The 14,823-nt window shown below is 43.4% G+C and overlaps 1 protein-coding gene across 20 annotated transcripts in view; it reads right to left on the bottom strand.

Annotated features, from left to right (window-relative positions):
• Positions 1-14,570, bottom strand: part of LOC129862032 (neuronal cell adhesion molecule-like) — a 127,907-nt gene extending 113,337 nt beyond the window's left edge. For 13 of the 20 annotated variants that reach the window (XR_008760712.1, XR_008760711.1, XM_055933323.1 and 10 more), the window contains exon 1: positions 14,406-14,570. The gene's annotated coding sequence lies outside the window, so the exon portion shown is untranslated. The remainder of the gene's footprint in view (positions 1-14,405) is intronic. The other 7 variants (XM_055933339.1, XM_055933341.1, XM_055933343.1 and 4 more) reach the window with 1 other exon arrangement.
• Between the last annotated feature and the right edge of the window lie 253 nt (positions 14,571-14,823).

Genomic DNA, 14,823 nt, shown 5'->3' with positions numbered 1-14,823 from the left:
CTAGATGGTATAATGATTATCTACACAGTTTTTTGTCACATAAACTGAAATTAGGTAAACAATTTGAATTTTAGCAAACAGGAAACGGCGGAGCTGCATAGTGCACCTTTAATACATCAAGCTGTAAACAGTTCTCTCCGGGATGGTAAAAACAACATTCCTAATGCCAGCTCTACTCTCTACCTCTTCGTTTTCTCTCTATCATTTCTCTTCTTTCCAGTCACTAACTGCTACAGGCTTGGAGTCGGTAGGTATGCTGGTAAATGTCCAATATTTTTTAAATTAGAAAAACAAATACATATGGGAATATGGGATAAAATACACAAAGCTGTTAACAGTCCTCTTAGGCATAGAGAAAAACACCTTTCCTGGTGCCAGCTCTACTCTCTCCCCCTTCTCCCTCCGCTGTCCTAACTGTGGCAGCACCCTCGCCTGAGAGAGAAGAATTCTCCATAGCTGACAGAATGCATTAGACTCCCAGCAAAAATGTTTAATGATAATTTTTCTGACGCTGGAGACGATTGGTACGTTTAAATGTTCCTCAACATGTGACCTGGGAATCTGGTTGTTCGATTGGGTGTGGTGAAAAAAAATGGGAGTGGCTTCACTGTGGGACAAATTTTTATGACTAATGGGTTTTTGACCTCAATCTTCTCAAATAATTTTGAAGCCGTGGAGACACAAAGATTATGGTGGGGTATGTATTAAGCTTTTAAACAACATGGGTACTACAGACAGGGATGAGAACAACAGGAAAACAGCATCCAGATCCAGCTTTGTTTTGAAGAAAGATCAAAAGGGACATGGACTGGAACATTTTTCTGAGGTTGAATGGGGATGGAGGGATAGGAGAAAATCTCTGATAGATTCGCAGTAGGATTTGTTTATCATCCCATGTCTTTTGTCTCTTACCCCAAGGGGAGAATTTTCCCAGGTTTCCCGTGGCTGTGTTTGGGGGGTTTAGGGGATGAAAAAAAGAAAGAAAGAAGGAAGGAAGAAAAGCTCATTGGTTTCAGCAGCTTGCTAGCTATCCAATCTATCATCCCAGTCGGATTAAGAGCCCTTCAGTAGCGGAGGCAGAGCCCTTGACATGATCCCTAACCCTGGACCGGGGGGGCAGAGTGGAATGGACACACACACCACACACACACACACACACTCTGGGGGGGGGGGGGGCTGGTGGAGTGTAAAAGGCAGTGGTATTAGAGAACCAGGACCTAAATGAGTCACAAGGGTCAGTCGGCCCCCTGAACCATAGCAAATCCACTTTGTCACCTTTATTCACGAGCTGACAGCTAAGTGTCTTCCGACCATCTTGTTACATCAATCAGTGTTGCATGTGATGGGTCTAGGAGGATGAAACGAATCCTCTTATTCAACCTTTATTTCACCAGGTTGTCCCATTGAGGTCAGGTTTTAGAAAATACCTATTTTTCAAGAGATGAAGCTGAGCTGAGCTCTCTTCTGCTGCTTATGCCACAAAACTCCACACAGTGATGCGGTGTAATGTTCCACTACGCCATAGTGCAGGGTTCCTCAACTGGTGGCCGGCGGGTCACATTTGGCCCCCAGGTGATTTTATTTGGGTCCCCATGTTTTATTAATTTATTATAATGTTTTATTTTTTATAATTTTTATTGTTGGACATAAAATACTTAAAACACCAGGAAATCAGCTCCAAGTGATTTTAATATTGGAAATCTGTTCCCAACGATTTCCACGCATAATAAAGAGACATGTGATCGTACACAAATGTAAGCAAGGTTTGAAATTATTATGTTTTAGTCAAATATTATATCTGTTTGGGCTTCTTGAGGTCAATTTGCAGTCTATACATTATTTGTAATTATGTTCCCGGTCCCCCGACCATCCGCTCAAGAAAAAATAAATAAAATCACCTCACGGCTGAATATAGTTGATGATCCCTGCCATAGTTTACACCCAGTGGTAATATAACATCCATTCAATAAGAGACAGAAACCACAGAGCATGGCCGTGTGGAAAGAAGCCGTGGCCAGTGGGTTTAATGTACTCCTATTTTGGCAGGACAGGCTCTTTAAATCTCAGACATGAAAAGCGGGTTAAGAGCTGTGGTGGCATATTTGCTGAGCAATTAGACAACACAAATGGGCCAAGCCACTATACCAAGAGAGAGGGAGGAGGAAGAGGGGAGGTAGGGCGGAGGAAGGAGGGTGATGGGTTCTTCTTAAGCCTATGCAAATCTAGGAAGAGAGCATGGGAAGGTTCTCGTGACCGTTCAAGTACACACTCTCTTTCCCAAAGCTCCTACTTCCACAGCCATCATAATGCTAGGGCTAAGGCAGCACTCCTGACCTGTCTGTTCCAATGGGCAGACTAGAGGACAGCGTCAGGCAGCTCCTGTGGCATTATTCCACTGTGACCCTCTTCAGAGCAAGTGCCCATTTCTTACAGACATCTGCCATCCATGCAGGATACTTGGCAAAAGCCTGGGGCGGGGGCTGAGGTTGGGGATGGGGTTAGGGCTGAGGTTGGGGATGGGCAAAGGTGGGGCTGGGGTTGAGGTTGGGGCTGGGGTTGGGGCTGGGGTGGGGCTGAGGTTGGGGCTGGGGTTAGGGCTGAGGTTAGGGGTTGGGGCTGAGGTTGGGGATGGGGATGGGGCAAAGGTTGGGGCTGGAAGCAAGGTTGGGGCTGGGGTTGAGGTTTAGGCTGGGGATGGAGGCTGAGGTTGGGGCTGGGGCTGAGGTTGGGGCTGGGGCTAAGGTTGGGGCTGGCTATGGGCTGAGGTGGTTCTCCTCCACTATATAGGATATCTGATCTCTTCATACAAATATCCCGATCTTCTCTTCCAGCCAGTGGCCAGGCTTCTATTGTACCCCAGACTCCCTAGTCCCCAGCCCTGGCCCTGACCCTGACCCAGCAGCACCCCCCTACTTCACAAGAAAGGCTCCAAGAACAACGGCCCAGCCAGTGGGGACGGGGCGAAAACAGACACCCTTTTGTTCCCCTTGCCCCTTCTCAGCGTTCCACTGAGGTGCATTATCCATCACAGCTTCCACACCCCCCTCTCATCCTCCTTTCCTTCTTCTTCTCCCCTCCTTTACAGTTGGTGGTAAAAAAGCAACTTGTGAGGAGGACACAGACAGACTCACAGACTAACAAGCACAGCCCCCCCCCATCATAGAGAATAAATTTGGTAACTCAGGTTTCGAAGAATGAATCCCCAAGTTAGCTAGCGGCCTAGAAGCTTAAGTGGTTTACGATAGGTTGTTGAAATCAAAGATGGCGGGTTAGCTTAACCTGACAATTTGGTCTCTAATGGAGGGGAGAGGGAGAGAACTTAGAACATAAAACCCACATCACATTCTATTATGCTAAGATTCCTACCCCCCCAACCACTTCAAAAGGAGGCTTTCTGCTAGTCGAAACCTAACAGTCCATTTGAACAGAAAAGAGCATCGCTTCGCCTTTCTTCTCACTGAGGAGTGTAATAACCGAACAAGGGGAGGGCGATAAAATTGTATCCTGGGGTAACCTTGAGCAATTAGGTCGGACGGCTATAATTGTGTAATAACCTGACATAATAATTCAGTCACAATGGGGATACTGCTGCAACTGCTATTACTGCTCCTACTGCTGCTACTGCTGCTACTGCTGCTACTGCTGCTACTGCTATTACTGCTGCTACTGCTATTACTGCTGCTACTGCTGCTACTGCTGCTACTGCTGCAACTGCTATTACTGCTCCTACTGCTGCTACTGCTGCTACTGCTGCTACTGCTGCTGCAACTGCTATTACTGCTGCTACTGCTGCTACTGCTGCTGCAACTGCTATTACTGCTCCTACTGCTGCTACTGCTGCTACTGCTGCTGCTACTGCTGCTACTGCTATTACTGCTCCTGCTGCTACTGCTCCTACTGCTATTACTGCTCCTACTGCTATTACTGCTCCTACTGCTACTGCTACTACTGCTCCTACTGCTGCTACTGCTACTACTGCTCCTACTGCTGCTACTGCTACTACTGCTCCTACTGCTGCTACTGCTACTACTGCTCCTACTGCTGCTGCTACTGCTGCTGCTACTGCTGCTACTGCTACTACTGCTACTACTGCTACTACTGCTACTACTACTGCTACTGCTGCTACTGCTACTGCTACTACAGCTGCTGCTAATACTGCTACTACTGCTGCTACTGCTACTAGTACTGCTGCTACTACTACTGCTGCTGCTACTACTGCTGTTAATACTGCTACTGCTGTTAATACTGCTACAACTACTGCTGCTACTACTACTACTACTACCACTGCTACTACTACTACTACTACTGCTGCTGCTACTACTACTACTACTGCTGCTACTACTGTTGCTATTGCTGCTACTGCTACTGCTGCTATTGCTGCTACTGCTACTACTGCTACTACTGCTGCTGCTGCTACTGCTGCTGCTATTATTGCTGCTACTGCTACTGCTGCTGCTACTACTAATAATACTGCTGCTACTACTACTAATGCTACTACTGCTGCTACTACTACTGCTACTGCTACTACTGCCGCTACTGCTGCTGCTACTACTACTGCTGCTACTAATACTGCCGCTACTAATACTGCCGCTACTACTGATGCTGCTATTGCTGCTACTGCTGCTGCTACTACTGCTGCTACTACTGCTGCTGCTATTGCTGCTACTGTTGCTGCTACTACTGCTGCTACTACTACTGCTGCTACTGCTACTATTGCTACTACTACTGCTGCTGCTACTACTACTGATGCTGCTACTGCTGCTACTACTACTGATACTACTGCTGCTACTACTACTGCTGCTACTACTACTGCTGCTGCTACTACTGATGCTGCTACTGCTGCTACTACTAGTACTACTACTGCTGCTGCTACTGATACTACTACTAATACTACTACTACTGAAACTACTACTACTGAAACTACTACTACTGAAACTACTACTGCTACCTCTACTACTGCTGCTAATGCTGCTGCTACTACTACTACTGATACTACTACTGCTACTGCTACTACAGCTGCTGCTAATACTGCTACTGCTACTACTGCTACTACTGCTGCTGCTGCTATTGCTACTAGTACTGCTACTACTACTGCTACTACTACTGCTGCTACTGCTACTGCTACTGCTACTGCTGCTACTGCTACTGCTACTACTGCTACTACTGCTGCTATTACTGCTGCTACTGCTGCTATTGCTACTAGTACTGCTACTACTACTGCTGCTGCTACTGCTGCTACTGCTACTACTACCGTTCCTGCTACTGCTGTTAATACTGCTACAACTACTGCTACTACTGCTGCTACTACTACTACTACCACTGCTACTACTACTACTACTGCTGCTACTACTACTACTGCTGCTGCTGCTACTACTGCTGCTGCTGCTGCTACTACTGCTATTGCTGCTACTACTGCTATTGCTGCTACTACTGCTACTGCTGCTACTACTGCTACTACTGCTGCTGCTACTGCTATTGCTGCTATTATTGCTGCTACTGCTACTGCTACTACTAATAATATTGCTGCTACTACTACTAATGCTACTACTACTACTGCTACTACTACTGCTACTACTGCCGCTGCTACTACTACTGCTGCTACTAATACTGCCGCTACTAATACTGCCGCTACTGCTACTGCTGCTACTGCTACTGCTGCTACTACTGATGCTGCTATTGCTGCTACTGCTGCTGCTACTACTGCTGCTACTACTGCTGCTACTACTGCTACTACTGATGCTGCTATTGCTGCTACTGCTGCTGCTACTACTGCTGCTGCTACTAGTACTACTGCTGCTGCTGCTACTGCTACTATTGCTACTACTACTGCTGCTGCTACTACTGATGCTGCTACTGCTGCTACTACTACTGATACTACTGCTGCTACTACTACTGCTGCTACTGCTACTATTGCTGCTACTACTGCTGCTGCTACTACTGGTACTACTACTGCTGCTGCTACTGATACTACTACTACTACTGATACTACTACTACTGAAACTACTACTACTACTACTACTACTACTGCTGCTACTACTACTACTGATACTACTACTACTGATGCTACTGATACTACTACTACTACTGCTACTACTACTACTACTACTGATACTAATACTGATACTACTGATACTACTACTGATACTACTACTACTGATACTACTACAACTACTGATACTACTACAACTACTACTACTGATACTACTGATACTATTACTAATACTACTACTACTGCTGCTGCTACTGCTACTACTGCCGCTACTGCTACTGCTGCTACTAATACTGCCGCTGCTGCTACTGCTACTACTGATGCTGCTACTGCTGCTACTACTACTGCTGCTACTACTGCTGATGCTGCTATTGCTGATGCTGCTGCTGCTACTACTGCTGCTACTACTACTGATGCTACTGCTACTATTGCTACTACTACTGCTGCTGCTACTACTGATGCTGCTACTGCTGCTACTACTACTGATACTACTACTGCTGCTGCTACTGATACTACTACTACTACTGAAACTACTACTACTGAAACTACTACTACTACTGAAACTACTACTACTGAAACTACTACTACTGAAACTACTACTACTGCTGCTAATGCTGCTGCTACTACTACTACTACTACTGATACTACTACTGATACTACTGATACTACTACTACTGATATTAATACTACTGATACTACTACTACTGATACTACTACTGATACTACTGATACTACTACTGATACTACTACTACTGATACTACTACAACTACTGATACTACTACTGATACTACTACTGATACTATTACTAATACTGCTACTGATACTACTGATACTACTACTACTGATACTACTACTACTACTACTACCACTACTGATACTACTGATACTACTACTGATACTACTACTACTGATACTACTGAAACTACTGCTACTACTACTACTACTGCTACTACTACTACTGCTACTACTACTGATACTACTACAACTACAACTGATACTACTACAACTACTACTGATACTACTACTACTGCTACTACTACTGATACTACTACTACTGGGGAGATCATAAAGCTGACTTACTGGCCAGTCCTGTTATGCCATCTGTCCTAGCAACCAAACAAAAGTTAATAAAAAGGTATTAAAGAGCAGATTTATAACACTAGCATATATAACTTTGGGCTGCTACCACAGCTAGAAGGGACCAAGGCTGACCACTGACTGACTGTTCACTCCTGTAGCCCTGCCATCTGTCCTAGCAACCACACACTGTCCTGGCCTGAGATGCTTGACCACAGAGTCATATAACTAACTTGGTAATAAACACACATAGACCAAAACTCTACTATATAAAACTAAGGAATAGACTTGAGACAGATAAAACATGAATGTATGCGAGACAAGCGCCCATGGTTTTGGGATATTACACTTTGAATGAATATAGCTCCGGATATCGTACGTGTTTTCTGTCTGGAACAACAAGCCAAACAATATCCTGATACTTGATGTTGATGTAATGAAAGGTTACCTTGAGAAGAATGCAGTGCTGTTTACAGCAACAGTGAGAGACGTCTAGCTAACAACCAAAATAGAATGTTTCTAGTCGAGACAATCATGTCTGAGTCAGTCCAGTATCACTCTGACATCACAATGCACGGATCAACTAACAATCGCCTCGTTTTCTAAGTCATCAGCCTTCATCCTTTCATGATAATTGATTCCAGGTCAATGATGTAAGTAACAACAGTTTGTGTGCAGTTGTGTGGAGAGAGAGGCGAGGGCTCACAGGAACCCGTCACTCCCCATTAGGACCAGTGGCTAACCAGGTGAGAGACTCTATTTGCACTCCCCAGCTTGCCACCACTCAGGTAGAGGGGGGGGGGGGGGGGGGGGTGTAGGTGCATGCCTGCCTATCTGTACCCAGTGGTGGAAAAAGTACCCAGTTGTCATACTTGAGTAAAAGTAAGGACATTAATAGAAAATGACTCAAGTAAAAGTGAAAGTCACTCAGTAAAATTCTACTTGAGTAAAAGTTTTAAAGCATTTGGTTGAAATGTATTTAAGTATCAAAAGTAAATGCACAGAGCATTCGGTAAGTATTCAGACTCCTTCACGTATTCCACATTTTGTTACATTACAGCCTTTTTCAAAAATGTATTATACAATACCCCCTCGACACAATCCTGTCTCGGAGCTCTATGGACAATTCCTTCGACCTCATGGCTTGGTTTTTGCTCTGAAATGCACTGTCAACTGTGGGACCTTATATAGACAAGTGTGTGCCTTTCCAAATCATGTCCAATTAATTGAATTTACCACAGGTGGACTCCAATCAAGTTGTAGAAACATCCCAAGGATGGTCAATGGAAACAGGATGCACCTGAGCTCAATTTCAAGTCTCATAGTAAAGGGTCTGAATACTTATGTAAATAAGGAATTTCTACAAACCTGTTTTTGCTTTGTCATTATGGGGTATTGTGTGTAGATTGCAAATAAAACAAAAATATTTCATCCATTTTAGAATAAGGCTGAAACGTAACAAAATGTTGAAAAAGTCAAGGCATCTGAATACTTTCCGAAGGCACTGTAATTTCTAAAATACAGTGGACCTAAGTATCAAAAGTAAAAGGATAAATTTTTTAAATTCCTTAGACAGTACTAAGCAAACCAGGCAGCACCATTTTCTAGTTTTTATTTTATTTACGGAAAACCATGACCACACTCCAACACTTATATAATTAATTAACAAACAAAGCATGTGTTTAATGAGTCCGCCAGTTTAGAGGCAGAAGGGATGACCAGCGATGTTCTCTTGATAAGTGCATGTATTGGAACCTTTCTTGTCCTGCTAAGCATTCAAAATGTAACGAGTACTTTAGGGTGTCAGGGAAAATGTATCGAGTAAAAAGTACATTATTTTCATTACGAATGCAGTGAAGTAAAAATAGTCAAAAATATAAATAGTAAAGTACAGATACCCAACAAAACTACTTAAGTTGTACTTAAAAGTATGTTTACTTAAGTACTTTACACCACTGTCTGTAACCATGTATACATTTATTAAAATATCTGGCTTTTTCAGCTCCAGGTAACAGACAGACAGACTGACAGACAGACTGACAGACAGACTGACAAAGACAGCCAAGCAGCAGAGAGACTAGAGAGAGGGGCATTCTTAACACTTGCACAGTGGTCCCCACAGAATTAAACAGAACAGTAATATAGGGTCTGTGTCCCAAATGGTACACTACTCTCAACATTGTGCACAACTTTAGACCAGAGCCCTGGGAATAGGGTGGGAGTAATGGGGATAGGGTGTATTTGGGACACACGCTATGTGTCTCTATGGTGGTCCTCCTAATGAGACATCCATCTGGTCCCACAGCGCCGAGGACAGGGGTGTGACAGACTCTGGACTAAAGCACTGTCACTGTGACGCCTGCCTGGCTCTGTGGGAGAACACAAGCAAGCGCTCACACACACGCACGCACACACACACACACACACACACACACACACACACACACACACACACACACACACACACACACACACACACACACACACACACACACACAGAGACAGACCGTGGTGACACTAATGGATGTACATGGGCCTCTCTTACTCCACTGTAGTTACTAACATCAGAACAGTAGACATTCAGATCACTGAGAGGCAGACAGGCTACATTCAGATCACTGAGAGGCAGACAGGCTACATTCAGATCCTTGAGAGGCAGACAGGCTACATTCAGATCACTGAGAGGCAGACAGGCTACATTCAGATCACTGAGAGGCAGACAGGCTACATTCAGATCACTGAGAGGCAGACAGGCTACATTCAGATCACTGAGAGGCAGACAGGCTACATTCAGATCACTGAGAGGCAGACAGGCTACATTCAGATCATTGAGAGGCAGACAGGCTACATTCAGATCACTGAGAGGCAGACAGGCTACATTCAGATCATTGAGAGTGTACTTTCACTACCTGACTGACTGACTTGTGAGGACATACTGTAGTGTATTACTAAATAAGGTAATGTACTGTATATATCCTCAGCCAGTATGTAGACGCCCCTTCACATTTGTGGAGTTGGCTATTTCAGCCACATCCGAAGCTGACAGGTGTATAAAATCTAGCACACAGCCATGCAATCGCCATAGACCGACATTGGCAATAGAATGGTCCGTACTGAAGAGCTCAGTGACTTTCAACGTGGCACCGTCGTAGGAAGCCACCTTTTTCCCCCCCTTTTTTTCAGGGGGAGGATCAGCTTTGATATTGCGGATAGACTGTTGCTTCCATCAATGTAATTGTCTGCAACATTTCCAATCCACCATATATTTTTGGGGTAAATATATATATCTATATACATACATACATACATACACATACCCATATATATATATAAACATTTATAAATATACACATTTATATAAACATTCATACATATACACACTTTTTTTTAATATACCTTTATTATTCCCTGCAATCCCTACCACCCCTCCCCCAATTGGAGTAAACTAATAACCAATAACACTTAGGCTTCTACCTTCAGTTTAAACATCTTATACACATTTTACAGACACAATCTGTTTTACAATAGTTATCTTTTGATTGTTTTTAGTCCTTCCTCTATTTCTGATGTCCATCCAGTATGATTTCTATTTGTAACTGTGCTATTTCACAACATTTCTGAACCTATATACATTTTACAGACCCCGTATGTTTTAAATTGGTTATCTTGTTGTTATTAGTCCCACCCTTCAGCTCCATTCTACCCCTCCCATCTATCGCTCAACACCATCCATTTTGGATTTCTAGCAGCCATATATTTTTCAACTGCGCTGTGATGCTTCACAAAAGTAACGAACCTTTCTATTCTCATAGCTTCTACAGATTGTAAAATAATTTTTATATTATTGATCGATTGACTTTTCAAATGACCCAGTATTGCTATCTGCAGCATTAGTTCTAGGTAAATGTTGCAATTCTTCAGCCATTCCTGGACCTGTGACCAAAAACGAGCTACATATGGACAGTACCAAAATAAATGATCTAATGACTGCTTCCTCGCAGCATAATCTGCAGAGCTGGGAACATTGTATCCCCCATATAACATTCTATTGGTTGCAATAATCTTGTATAATAATTTAAATTGAAAAATTCAAAGTTTTGAATTCGGCGTTGTTTTGCGTTTCAATTCATAAACCGTCGAAAATCTCTTCCACCTTTCCAACAAGCCAGTTGGTCATATTTCTGCCCTGCTAGAGCAGCCCCGGCCAACTGTAAGTGTTGTTATTGTGAAGTGGAAATGTCGAGGAGCAACAACGGCTCAGCCGTGAAGTGGTAGGCCACACAAGCTCCCTGAACGGGATCAGCGCGTAGCATGTAAAAATTGTCTGTCCTCGGTTGCAACACTCACTACCGAGATCCGAAATGCCTCTATAAGAAACGTCAGCACGGAGACATCAGCTTCATGAAATGGGTTTCTGAGGCCGAGCAGCCGCAAACAAGCCTAAGATCACCATGCGCAATGCCAAGTATCGGCTGGAGTGGTGTAAAGCTCACCGCCATTGGACTGGAGCAGTGGAAATGCGTTCTGTGGACTGATGAATCATGCTTCACCATCTTGCAGTCCAACGGACGAATCTGGGATTTGGAATGAGATGTTCGACAAGCAGGTGTCCACATACTTTTGGTCATGTAGTGTACCTCCAAAGAAAGCATCAGGAACTGCATGGTCAGAAGCAAAACTATTCAGTTGACTACTCTGCCTTTACTAAACGGACACACATTTATTTAACCTTTATTTAACTAGGCAAGTCAGTTAAGAACTAATTCTTACACATGCATAAGTGTGATTCCATGATGTGATTCAATAGCTCCGAAGTGAACCATCTTGGCTCTAGAAATGAACCATCTTGGCTCTAGAAATGAACCATCTTGGTTGTAAGATCAAGACACATTGTCCAGTCTCTGGGGAGGGGGAGTTGGTTCACAAGCTACCGCCTGGCAGACGACTGGCTGGAAATAAAGAATGAATCACTTCTCACAGAATAGTCCGCGTGTCACGACTTCCGCAGAAGTCGGTCCCTCTCCTTGTTCGGGTGGTGTTCGAAGTCACCAACCTTCTAGCCATCGCTGATCCATTTTTCATTTTCCATTGGTTTTGTCTTGTCTTCCTTCACACCTGGTTCCAATCCCATCAATTATATGTTGTGTATTTAACCCTCTGTTTCCCCTCATGTCCTTGTCGGTGATTGTTTGATTCTATGTTATGTGCAGTTATGTTCTGGTGTGCGACGGGTTTTGTACCCACTTTTATTATTTTCGTATATTTTGGTTTTCGTAGTTTTGTGAGCACTTATTAAACGACTCCGTTTATACCAAGTTAATTCTCCTGCGCTTGACTTCCCTGCCACCAGCACGCACCCATTACACTGCGTGCTTCACCAGCCCACAAGGTGGAATAAGTGGCATTTTCCCATCGCTCTAAGGCAGGGTTCTCCAACCCTGTTCCTGGAGAGCTACCCTCCTGTAGGCTCCAACCCCAGTTGCAACTAACCTGGTGCAGCTGATCAACCAGCTAATTATTAGAATCAGGTGTGCTAGATTAGGGTTGGAGTTAAAACCTACAGGACGGTAGCTCTCCAGGAACAGGGTTGGAGTTAAAACCTACAGGACGATAGCTCTCCAGGAACAGGGTAGGTGTTAAAACCTACAGGACGGTAGCTCTCCAGGAACAGGGTTGGAGTTAAAACCTACAGGACGGTAGCTCTCCAGGAACAGGGTTGGAGAGCCCTGCTCTAAGGACTGGCCACTTCCCGGTCATCATTTGGCAACTTCCTGGTCATCATTTGGCAACTAATATTGACTTGGTTCTGGTACCCCATGTATATAGCCAAGCTATCATTGACTTGGTTCTGGTACCCCATGTATATAGCCATTGTGTATTTATTATTATTATTATTGTTTATTTTTATTTTTTTACTATTTACTTATTTTTTTCTATTATTATTATTATAAAAATATATATATATATTGCATATATATTGCATTCTGCGTTGTTGGAAAAGCCCGTAAGTCAGCATTTCAGTACTCACTAGTCTACACCTGTTGTTTACGAAGCACGTGACAAATAAAACGTTGTTTGAATAGGTAATAAACAGAAAAAAGGGCAGTTGTTCAACCATTTTTGTCTCTCTCTCAGAGTGAATGGATGACGGCATATGATGGGTCAGGGAGTTGTTATCTACTTGGGGAGATGAACAATAGTCTGCTTACACTGAATAAACATTCATAGAAAGTGTGTCACATTTAGAAGAGCCGGCTACAGACAATAAAAGCATTAGTCATTCATTATTAGTAATTAGCATTGTATTAATTGGACTGACGGAAAAGTGAAAGTGGCGCGTGTTTGGGTGTGTGTTTGTTTTGAGTGTTTGTGCGTGCATCTGTGTGTGTGTGTCTGGAAAGTGAACGTGGTGCTTGTTTGTGTGTGTAGGGAAGAATGGGGAAAGGGGTCATTGGATACACTATGAATGAATGGAGCTTGTCTGACAAGGGGACAGAGACAGAGCGGAAGAGGTTGGGTACATGGGTGGGAATGTAATTGCAGTAATGCATTTGTTCGGCTTGAATGTTAACGTCTCAAATAGCCTACACGACACATCTCCGGGGAATATTATAATGACATTTTTGTATTATAGTTACATTTTGAGAAAATAGAGTAACCTGTATATTGTTGTCAATTAAACGAAATAACAATTTGATTTGTACAATTATATTTTGAGAAATCGTATTATGTGTGACATTTCTCATGTGAAACACGTGACTTGATTTCGAACAACTGACAGGTCCAAATATGCTCCAATCACCAGAGTTATGTGCGTATAAACGTTTCACAAATTACGCATTACATATTGGCCACTGCACTGCTCCGTCTCTCTCTCCGGTTATGTGATAACAAGGATTTGTGAAAACCTTCAGTGAAGGTAAATAACATGCCTGTCACATTTTGGGTAAAGTGTGAGTCGGGTTGACTCTATTATTTGATAACCAGCCATAGCCGACTAAATTAACAAATGATGCCAGTGCAAATCGAACACTTGCCAGCTGTCCACCGGACCAGCCACACAGATGCACACACATATGTACAGGGCTGTACACCTGTTTTGAGTAACATACCACATTTCTGTAGGTCTACCACACAAGAAGTAGCCTAAATACTGTTCTCTGTCAATTTCTACACAGCGTGTCATTTCACTGCGTCCGGCAATTGAATGCGCCAAATTAGTTTTTGCCTACAGACAGCATCCATCCCTTGTTCCCATGCATAAACTACTCAAGTGAATGACATCCGACTCCGATCCTGTCTTTGGGTTGTTATGGCATAAAAACATGATTTACTCACCTAACCTGCAGTCTCTGTGGTGCACTCTCTCTTCCAGGTTCTTGCAGTAGGCTAGTAGACTGATATATTTCCCCTGTGTGTATTTTCGTTGGTGCTCGGTCCTTCGGTTGAGAGACTCGATCTCTCTATAACACCAGTTCACAATAGCGCATGAGCCGCGGCACCTTTAAAGCGCGCGCACTGCAGCGCCGCTGCCGACAGATGGTGGTTGAACACTGAATCATTTTGTCAAAATAGGTTTCCAAATTCAAAATATGTCCCGCTGTTACTGTCAACATCACAGATGGGGAACAGCTGTATGGGGTAAACAATCATGTAAGCTAAACTCATTTTACATGCTGCGTTTTATAAATGATTCCATGTTACTATTGTTTTAATCCTCTTCTTGAAATTAGAGGGGTGAGTGAAGTGCTTTGCT

The sequence above is a fragment of the Salvelinus fontinalis genome, chromosome 9 (genome assembly GCF_029448725.1).
Source record: "Salvelinus fontinalis isolate EN_2023a chromosome 9, ASM2944872v1, whole genome shotgun sequence".
NCBI lineage: Eukaryota > Metazoa > Chordata > Actinopteri > Salmoniformes > Salmonidae > Salvelinus > Salvelinus fontinalis.
The sequence above is the reverse complement of the archived record's forward strand: the minus strand, read 5'-3'. Positions and strand labels throughout refer to the sequence as shown.